Genomic DNA, 9753 nt, shown 5'->3' with positions numbered 1-9753 from the left:
TGAAGTGATCTGCTGAAACAATGTGATACATTGGCATGTAAACGCCAGAAGGGACACTTTTTCTGGATTCATTTTCCACCTAGTGCAGAATGTCTACCACAAGCCTCACCCTCCAGCAGCCGGTCACCTGGTTTTTACAGACTTAGCCCACTCCAGATCCCTTCAACATCCCTCAGTAAAATCTAGAGAATAAACTCAGTCAAAGCTCTCTCTGCTGCAGAAAACAGTTTTTTGTTTTCTTAGCAAATAATGTTTGGTAACACATTCAAAATCTTGTGCTCCTTGCCTTGGTTTCAAGGACCTGCACCAGAGGATGGGAAGCCTCTCCTTCCACCTAAAACTTTCTCCACTCCCACCAGGACCAGAGCCTTCATTAGACCATGTGTCCTCATCGGTATTGTTCAGTTGCTAAGTCATGTCTGACTCTTTGTGATCACATGTTCAGCCATAAAGCTGGCTTCCCTGTCTTTCACTATTTCGTGGAGTTTCCTCAAACTCATGTCCTTTGAGTCTGTGATGCCATCTCACAATCTCATCCTTTTATTTCCTCTCCTTCTGCCCACAGTCTTTCCCTGCATCAGAGTCTCTTCCAATGAGCTGGGTCTTCACATCAGATGGCCTAAGTGTTGGAGCTTCATCTTCAGCATCAGCCATTCCATTGAATATTGCTCTACCACTTCCAAAACAAAACTCATGTTTCCAAACAGCTAACAATATTTAGCATTGATAAAGTTTAGTAGAATAGGGATCTTGTCCTCTGAGAAATCCCAGCACTTCCACCCTGCCTTTCTCTTACCATTCTCTCCACCTGGCATAGAATAACTTCCCTACAGTTTCTCCAGCCTTAAACCACCTGCCAACCCATCATTGTCAGCTGTCCAGAAATTGTTCCTTCCTCCTTCCTTAAATACTTCTGCCTGCTCCCTGATTGTCCTCTGTACATCAGCTCAGTTTAGTCTTTCAGTCATGTCCAACTCTTTGCTATATCATGGGGTACAGCACACCAGGCTTCGCTGTCCATCACTAACTCCCAGAGCTTGCTCAAACTCATGTTCATCATGTTGGTAATGCCACCCAGAATTTCGTCTTCTGTCTTCTGCTTTGCCTCCTGCCTTTAATCTTTCCCAGCATTGAGGTCTTTTATAATGAGTCCGTTCTACCCATCAACTGGCCAAAGTAATGGAGGTTCAGCTTGAGCATCGGTCCTTCCAATGAATATTCAGGACTGATTTCCTTTAGGATGGACTGGTTTGATCTCCTTGCACTCCAAGGGACTCTCAAGAGTCTTGTCGAACACCACAGTTCAAAAGCATTAATTCTTTGGTGCTCAGCTTTCTTTATGGGCCAACTATCACATCCACTCACGACTTCTGGAAAAACCATAGCTTTGACTATACAGACCTTTGTTGGTAAAGTAATGTCTCTGCTTTTTAGTATGCTGCCAAGTTTTTTCATAGCTTTTCTTTCAAGGAGAAAGCGTCTTTTTTTTTTTTTTTTTCACAGCTGCAGTCACTATCTGCAGTGATTTTGGAGCACAGGAAAATAAAGTCTGTCACTGTTTTCATTGTTTCTCCGTGTATTTGCCATGAAATAATGGAACTGGATGCAGTTATCTTCATTTTTGGCTCTGTACGTAACTCATCAAGACCATCCCCAAGAAAAGGAAATGCAAAAAGCAAAATGGTTGTCTGAGGATGCCTTAGAAATAACTTAGAAAAGAAGAGAAGCAAAAGGCAAATCAGAAAAGAAAGACATACCAATCTGAATGCAGAGTTACAAAGAATAGCAAGAAGAGATTTTTAAAAAGCCTTCCTATGTGATCAGTGGAAGGAAATAGAGGAAAACAATAGAATGTGAAGGACCAGAAATCTGCTCAAGAAAATAAGAGTGAGGGAAGGATCATTTCATGCAAAGATGGGCCTTACAAAAGACAGAAATGCCATGGACTTAAAAGAAGCAGAATATATTAAGAAGAGGTTAAAAGAATATATAGAAGAGCTATACAAAAAAGATATTTTTGACCGAGATAACCACGATGGTGTGATCACTCACTTAGAACTAGACATCCTGAAATGTGAAGTCAAGAGGGCCATAAGAAGCATACCTAAGAGCAAAACTAGTGGGGGGTGATGAAATTGAAGAGCTATTTCAAATCTTAAAAGATGATGCTGTTAAAGTGCTGCACTCAATATGCTAGCAAATTTGGAAAACTCAGCAGTGGCCACAGAACTGGAAAGGTCGTTTTCATTGCAATCCCAAAGAAAGGCGATTTCAAAGAATGTTCAACTACTACACACTTGCACTCATCTCGCATGCTACCAAAGTAATTTCTCCAAGCAAGTCTACAACAGTACATGAACTGTGAAATTCTATATGTTCAAGCTGGATTTAGAAAAGGCAGAGGAACCAGAGATCAAATTGCCATCATCCATTGGATCATAGAAAAAGCAAGAGAATTACAGAAATATACCTACTTCTGCTTTATTGACCATGCTAAAGCCTTTGACTGTGTAGATCACAACAAACTGTGGAAAACTTACATAATGTGAATACCAGACTATCTTATCTGCCTTCTGAGAAATCTGTATGCAGGTCAAGAAGCAACAGTTAAAACTGAACTTGGAACAGCAGACTGGTTCCAAATCAGGAAAGGAGTACATAAAGGCTGTATATTGTAACCCTGATTATTTAAATTATATGCTGAGTAAATCATACAAAATGCCCAACTAGATGAAGCACAAGCTGGAATCACGGTTGCTTGGAGAAATCTCAGTAACCTCAGATATGCAGAAGACACATGGCAGAACGTGAAGAGAAACTGAAGAGCCTCTTGGTGAAAGTGAAAGAGGAGAGTGAAGCATCTGATTAAGTTCCACATTCAAAAAATGAAGATCATGGCATTTTTTCCCATCTCTTCATGGCAAATAGATGGGGAAACAATGGAAACAGCGAGAGGCTTTAATTTGGGGGTCTCCAAAACCACTGCAGATGATGACTGCATCCATGAAATTAAAAGATGCTTGCTTGTTTGAAGAAAAGCTATGACAAACCTAGCAGCATTTTTAAAAACAGAGATTTTAGTTTGCAGAAATAGTTCAGTATTATCAAAGCTATAATTTTTCTAGTTGTCATGTATGGATGTGAGAGTTGGACCATAAAGAATGGTGAGCAATGAAGAATCAATGGTTTTCAACTGTGGTGTTGGACAAGACTCTTGAGAGTCCTTTGGACTACAAAGAGATCCAACAAGTCAATGCTGCAGGAAATCAATCTTGAATATTCATTGGAAGGACAGATGCTGAAGCTGAAGCTCCAATACTTTGGCCAACTGATGTGAAGAACTTCCTCATTATAAAAGACCCTATTACTGTGAAAGGTTGAAGGCAGGAGGAGAATAGGACGATAGAGGATGAGAATGTTGGATGGCATTACCGACTCGATGGACATGAGTTTGAGCAAGATCCAGGAGTTGGTGAAGGACAGGGAAGCCTGGCGTGCTGCAGTCCATGGGGTTTCAAAGAGTTGGACATGACTGAGCAACTGAAATGAACTGAACTGGACATACCCCATAGCAAATGCAAGTTGTAATTGCCATGTTTCTCCCACAAACCAGGGCTCCCCAAGGCCCCAACACATATTCCTAGTTAGTCTGCACCCATGCACAGTGCCTAGCATCCACAAGGCATTCAGAGAGCTCTGATTGCAGGGGGACATCCATTTTGGTAGGCATAGAGGAGCAAAGGCCACATTTATCCTCTTGTCTCAAACAACTTGAAAGTAGAAGAGATAAATGAAAGAACATTTTTTTACATCAAACATCAGGCAGCAGAGTATGAATTCCTGAGGTGGGGAGCAAGCAAGGTGAGTTCTACAATTGCCCCAACTCTAGAAATAATTTCCAACACATACATGGAAGGGCTATCTATGCAGAGACAAACGGTCTCCTCAAGAAGAGAGATTTGAGACTGTAAATAGGGTTCACAGGAGAGGGCTACACACAGAGAACTGTGCAAGTGTACAGGTGATACCACTTCAGTTCTCAGGCGAGAGTTATAGTACTGGTCAGAATTATAGGGAACAATCCTTGAGTCTCAAATTGAGCCAAGTTTAATGATGTCCCCACCCACCAGCATGGAAATTACTCATAATTCCCATGACATCAGTATAGCCCTGAAGACAATATTGCCTTACTAGTGGGGAATAGTAACCTGGTCTAAAGGCTGGTCTCACATCAGCTAAAAAACCTGAACAGCAAGCCTTCAAAAAATACAATTGTTTCCAAGATATTAACAGTGTTTGCAAATAGTGCCAGAAATAATCTATAAAAATTTAAAAATATCCAGCAGCCAAAGGGAAAATTTACCACATCCAATATCCAACTTAAAATTTCCATATGAATTGTGAGTATATTTGTCCTAGGTCAATCACAATATTGTAAAGTAATTATCCTCTAGTTAAGATAAATATATAAATTTAAAAAGAAAAACATTTCTGATGTATAAAGAAGCAAGAAAATATTCATAATGAGGTAAAAATCAATTAGCAAAAACACAGTTAAAATATAAATTACATAATTAGCAGGGAAGGACATTAAAATGTTTACTACATCAATAATCCTTATATTCATGAAGCTGAAGAATATTGAGTATGTTAAATAGAGACATGGAAAATAGGAATGAAAAGACTGTGGGAAAAAATTAATTGTGCATCACAGAGATTTGAAACAACTTTAAGAATACTAAAATATATGTAAATGGAACGCTACAGAAAGTGAAAGGAGAATAGAGAAAAGAACTTCATAATTACTGGCTGAAAAATTTCCAGATATGATGAAAGCTTTAAACCCATTAACACAGAAGCTCAATTAATTCAAGGACAAGAAATATGACAACTATTCAAAGGTGCATGATAATTCATTGTTAAAAACAATCAACCAGAGAAACGTAACCAGAAGGAAAAACAAAGTAGAACAAAAAATAGGAAAGACAGCAGATTAGGCATATGAAACAATGTTAGCCAGAGGACACTGGCACCACATCTTAAAATGCTGAGAGAAATCTACTTGACTCGGAATTCTATACACAAGAAAAATACATATCATAAAAAAGATAAAATACTTTCTCAGACACACAACAAGATTGCATCACCACCAACAGACCAATGTAACAAGAAATGTTTTTTAAAAAGGTCTCAAACTTGAGATCTCCATAATTCTAGCCATCTCAGTCCTTCAGAAGATCTTGCTAAAGACAAACACTAAAGTAGAAATAGTCATTGTGTTTCTACCCACTTCTAGAAAGTGTTGCTAACTCCTCAGTACTAGATCTTGCAATGTTGGTGGGCTAGATGGAGAAGTGATGTGAACAGAAATAAGGAAGGTGAGACAGGTAGGTCAGAATGTGAGGTAACAAAGACAAGGTATTTAGAAGCTGAAGAATTGAAAGAGATTTGGGACCTGAGTTGGAAATGCAGTTTTCAAACCAAATAGGGTCATGTGGCATGTATAATCCTCACTTCAGTCCTTAGAAGATCTCTACTGGCTAGTCTGCCTCTTTTTTCTGGAGCACTGTTCAGATCCATCTAGCTGTTTCTCATTGCTGTACCTTCCGCCTAACTCCCACACTGTGCCCAGCCGTTCAGCCTAATCCATTCATAAAAGGTTTGGTCTTTAAGGCAGGTGCTGCAGGCTACCTACAAAACTTCCTTCTCTTTCAAAATTGAAAACAGTTTGTTATATAGCCATGATCCCAGTAGCTATAGGACTGCATTTCCTGCCCACCCGTGCTCTTAGTCATGACTGGTGACTTAGAGATGCAAGCAGAACTGTAAGAGGGATTTCTTGGAAATCTGCTTTCAAGGAGTTGATTTAGCTGAAAGATGGGGCTCTTCCCTTCCCTACTTTCTTCCTAACTGTTGTCTGGATTTTAGTTGTGATGGCTGGAATTCCTGCAGTTGTATTGGACCATCATGTAACCTTGGAGACTGATACCACCCAAGCTCTTTCTGGCCCACCTAAAGCTTTGTTCCAGTGGGAGAGAAAAATCAAGTTTATCTTGCTAAAGTTATTGTTGTTTTAGCTTTTAGCAATGTGCATCCAAACTTAATCCTGATACTATTCTGTGTTTAATATGATATAGCCTTATTATTTTGTTGGGTTGAGTGAATATATTTATATTTTACATTTCTATAAATTTTTATTTTATAAACTGATTCATCAACCATTATACTTAAATTGTATAAATGCAAAATTATTATTATAAGCATGGTTTCCTTTAGATTTTGCATTTTTATACTTTCTTATCTTCTTTCCTTTCTTGTTTTCTCCATATTTGTACAGCCTGGACCATGTCCTCTCTTATAACCTCATCCATATCCATATCTGCAGGCTAAAAAAGACTGAGAGCTGTGTGAAGGGAACCAAAGAAGAATTAATTAAAGGGACATGAATGAAGGGTGGTGGGCCTTGTTACTCATCATGAACGTTCTTCAGTAGGATCACATTCCCCTGCCCTTTTGTGTGCCCACCACCTCCAGGTTTGCCATGACCATGGAAGATACTTGGGCCAGTGGAATTTGAGTAGAGGTGATATCTCACTTCCAAATGGAAGTATTATTTTCTGTCCCACTAGCTGGAATGCAGATATAATGATAGGAGCTAGAGCAGCCATGTTAGACCAGAGGTAAGCAGCACTGGGGGAAGATGTGACAAGAAAAAAATGGGCCCTCATCTCTGTGGAGAGACCTGCACTAACATTATATGAAAGAGAATCGAAATTGTGTTGTATTTAATACAATGTTATTCAGGGATTGATTACAGTCGTTGAACCTGTAACCTAACACTCATAATAGAATAACTGATCTTTGTGTTAGCCCTGTCTTGACATTAGGGTCTGAATGAGGCAAAATCTACTGGCATATACTTAGAAGTGAGTCAGGTGACATCCCTGCCTTCTGGAAGCTGTGCTCTAGTGTGGGATTCAGAAACTGAAGCAAGAACAAGGCCACATGGCAGGACAGCTTCAAGATCCTGTAGGAACCCTTGGGAGGGGAACCTCAATCAGTCCTCATCTCAGGAGGTTGCTTGAAGCAGGGACAATCCTCTCTCAGTCTCCTCATAAATAGGCCATGGTGCCAAGTTTCATGTAAAAGTGATTTATTTCTAATTCCTTCTGGGGTATTTTCCCTTTTGATCCAGTGCTTAAGATATGCGTTTGAGACCTGGTTTGGAAAGATCGCAAATGCCCCAGGGCAACTAGGCCAGTGGGCCAAAACTGCTGAGCCCAAGTGCCCTAGAGCCTGTTGTCTACATCAAGAGAAGCACAGGATTGAAAAGCCAGCGCACTGCCATTACAGAGTAGCCCCTGCTCGCTGCAGATAAAGAAGTCCCGAGCAGCAATGAAGACCTAGTACAGCCAAAATTATTTTTAATATAAAGTTACTTATTTTAATTAATTGGACAAAAACTTTTTTAAAAAAATTCTCCCAGAGAAACCAGTGAGGTCTCACGGGAAGCAGGACATGAAAAAAGATGAATTCAGTCTGGATCTGTTTTCATGCAAGTCATGAAGACGGAAGCTATAGCCTGTTTTCACAGGGAAATTGGGAAATAAGTTGTGCCTCAAAAGTGCCCCAACACTCTCCCACTAGTGCCTCCCTCTCATCCTTCAACTAACACCCAGCTGGTGTCTCCAAGCCCTTGTATTAGATCCTCCAAAGACAAAACAAAGGTGCCACTAGAAGTAAAAGATACCAAAGCTCAGGAAAATGTAACCTCAGATAATGTCTGTAATTTCTGCACCCGTTCTGCCATATCCAGCATCATATCTGAAGTCCTGCGAGTCTAAAGAACTCCATGGATGTCTACATGTAAGCATTTTTTTAATCAGCTTTTAATTTATATAGGAATATAGTTGATTTACAGCATTGTGTTAATATCAGCTGTATGAGAAATTAATTCCCATATACATAGGCATGTATCCCTTCTTTCCTAGATTCTTTTCCCATACAGGATATTGCAGATTATTGAGCAGAATTCCTGTGCTATACAGTAGGTCTTTGTTGATTATCTATTAAATAAAGTAGTATATATATATATATATATATATTAATCTCAAACTCTCTATTTATCCTTATCCCACCTTTCCACATTGGTAACTCTAATTATTGATTTGATGGAGGGAAGTGTCTAGGCACTTTCTGGATGAGGGTCTGTGCTTGTGAGAGTGCAGTGGCCAGGGAAACAAGCCTGACAGAAACTCATTTGAGATGATGCTAAATGTTGAGAAGGATTTGGCCATGCAAAAAGCTGTGAGAAAAACATTCTAAATGTTGAAAGTGTCCCCTGCTAAGGACCAAGGTAACCAAGTTTAATAAATGGCTACCGTTCCATTGCCAATCTTCCTCCCATGCTTGGAGCTTGTACTACAGGTCAACCACCATGGCCTTATCCCATGCTTCACTTGTGAGTTAGCAGCGATGATCCATGTCAGCCTTCCCAAGAAAGGAGAACCTGGGGCTATCATGAGGCTGAATATGCTCTGGATTCAGGGGCATGTCCATAAACTGGTTATCACCAAAAGCATCAGGTGCCAGGGGCACCACCAATGCCTCTGGCTATCTCCATGTACTTGTTCTCAGGAGTAGAAATGCCAAAGAACTGAGAGAGCAAAGAAACAAGTAATGACTCTTGTTTCATCTTGCCCCATGTGATTCCCACTGCCCTTTGACCACACTGCTCTCTGCCCAAAAACTCTTTCCTCTTTTGCTTCCTCAAAGGTGGCTTGTGAATTACATAAGCACCTGACTGTGAAGCCTGGAGGCTGGAACTCAACTCACAATCAGCTGGGGCCCAGAGATGTCCAGCCTTGTCCTGAGTTTCTGTCCTTTTTCTCCAACCAGATTCATAAAGCAAAGTATCTAAAAAACATAAGAGTGATTGTAATTCACTCAAGGCCTTTGAATCTCCAAGGTCTATTTTGAGCATCAAAGAGGGAACGCATCCTCTAATCCAGGCTAGCCTCAGACCTCAGCCTTCCTCAGCCAGGGGTTCCCTGAGGAAACATAAAACCATTATCTAAGTTGCCAGAAGGTTGAGAAAAGAATTCTTCTCACTGTGAATGCAGGTTCATGTTACCCAGTCTCCCAAGGGTCTGTGTTGTCTGAATGAGGATTTGGAGCTCCTGGGATTCTGAGCTGGGAATGAGTCAGTCACCACCTGCATGACTGCCTCCTAGGGTCACTACAGCTGGGGCTCCCCCACTGTGCCTGGAACCCAAAGAAAGAGCCTGCAGTATTGCTTTCCAGCTACTACAAGAAGGCATGTCTGCTAATTAAATCAGAACCAGAGTTGAGGGGCAACGGGAAAGGAACTTCCACTCTGGTGCCTGCAGAAATCTATAAGCTGCCCAGCAGTGGATGCAATTGAGCTTTCTCTCATTTTTCCCTTCCTAGAAGTCTCCTGGTCTGAAAACCAGAGTTCCTGGGTCCCAAGTCTTCTCTAACTTACCTGCAGCTTTAGAGTGAGTCATACACCCCAGGGAGAAGGCAATGGCACCACACTTTTGTACTCTTGCCTGAAAAATCCCATAGATAGAGGAGCCTGGTAGGCTGCAGTTCATGGGGTCGCTAAGAGTCGGACATGACTGAGTGACTTCGCTTTCACTTTTCACTTTCATGCATTGGAGAAAGAAGTGGCAACCCACTCCAGTGTTCTTGCCTGGAGAATCCAAGGGACTGGGGAGCATGGTGGGCTGC

The sequence above is a fragment of the Capra hircus genome, chromosome 29, assembly GCF_001704415.2.
Source record: "Capra hircus breed San Clemente chromosome 29, ASM170441v1, whole genome shotgun sequence".
Lineage (NCBI taxonomy): Eukaryota > Metazoa > Chordata > Mammalia > Artiodactyla > Bovidae > Capra > Capra hircus.
The sequence above is the reverse complement of the archived record's forward strand: the minus strand, read 5'-3'. Positions refer to the sequence as shown.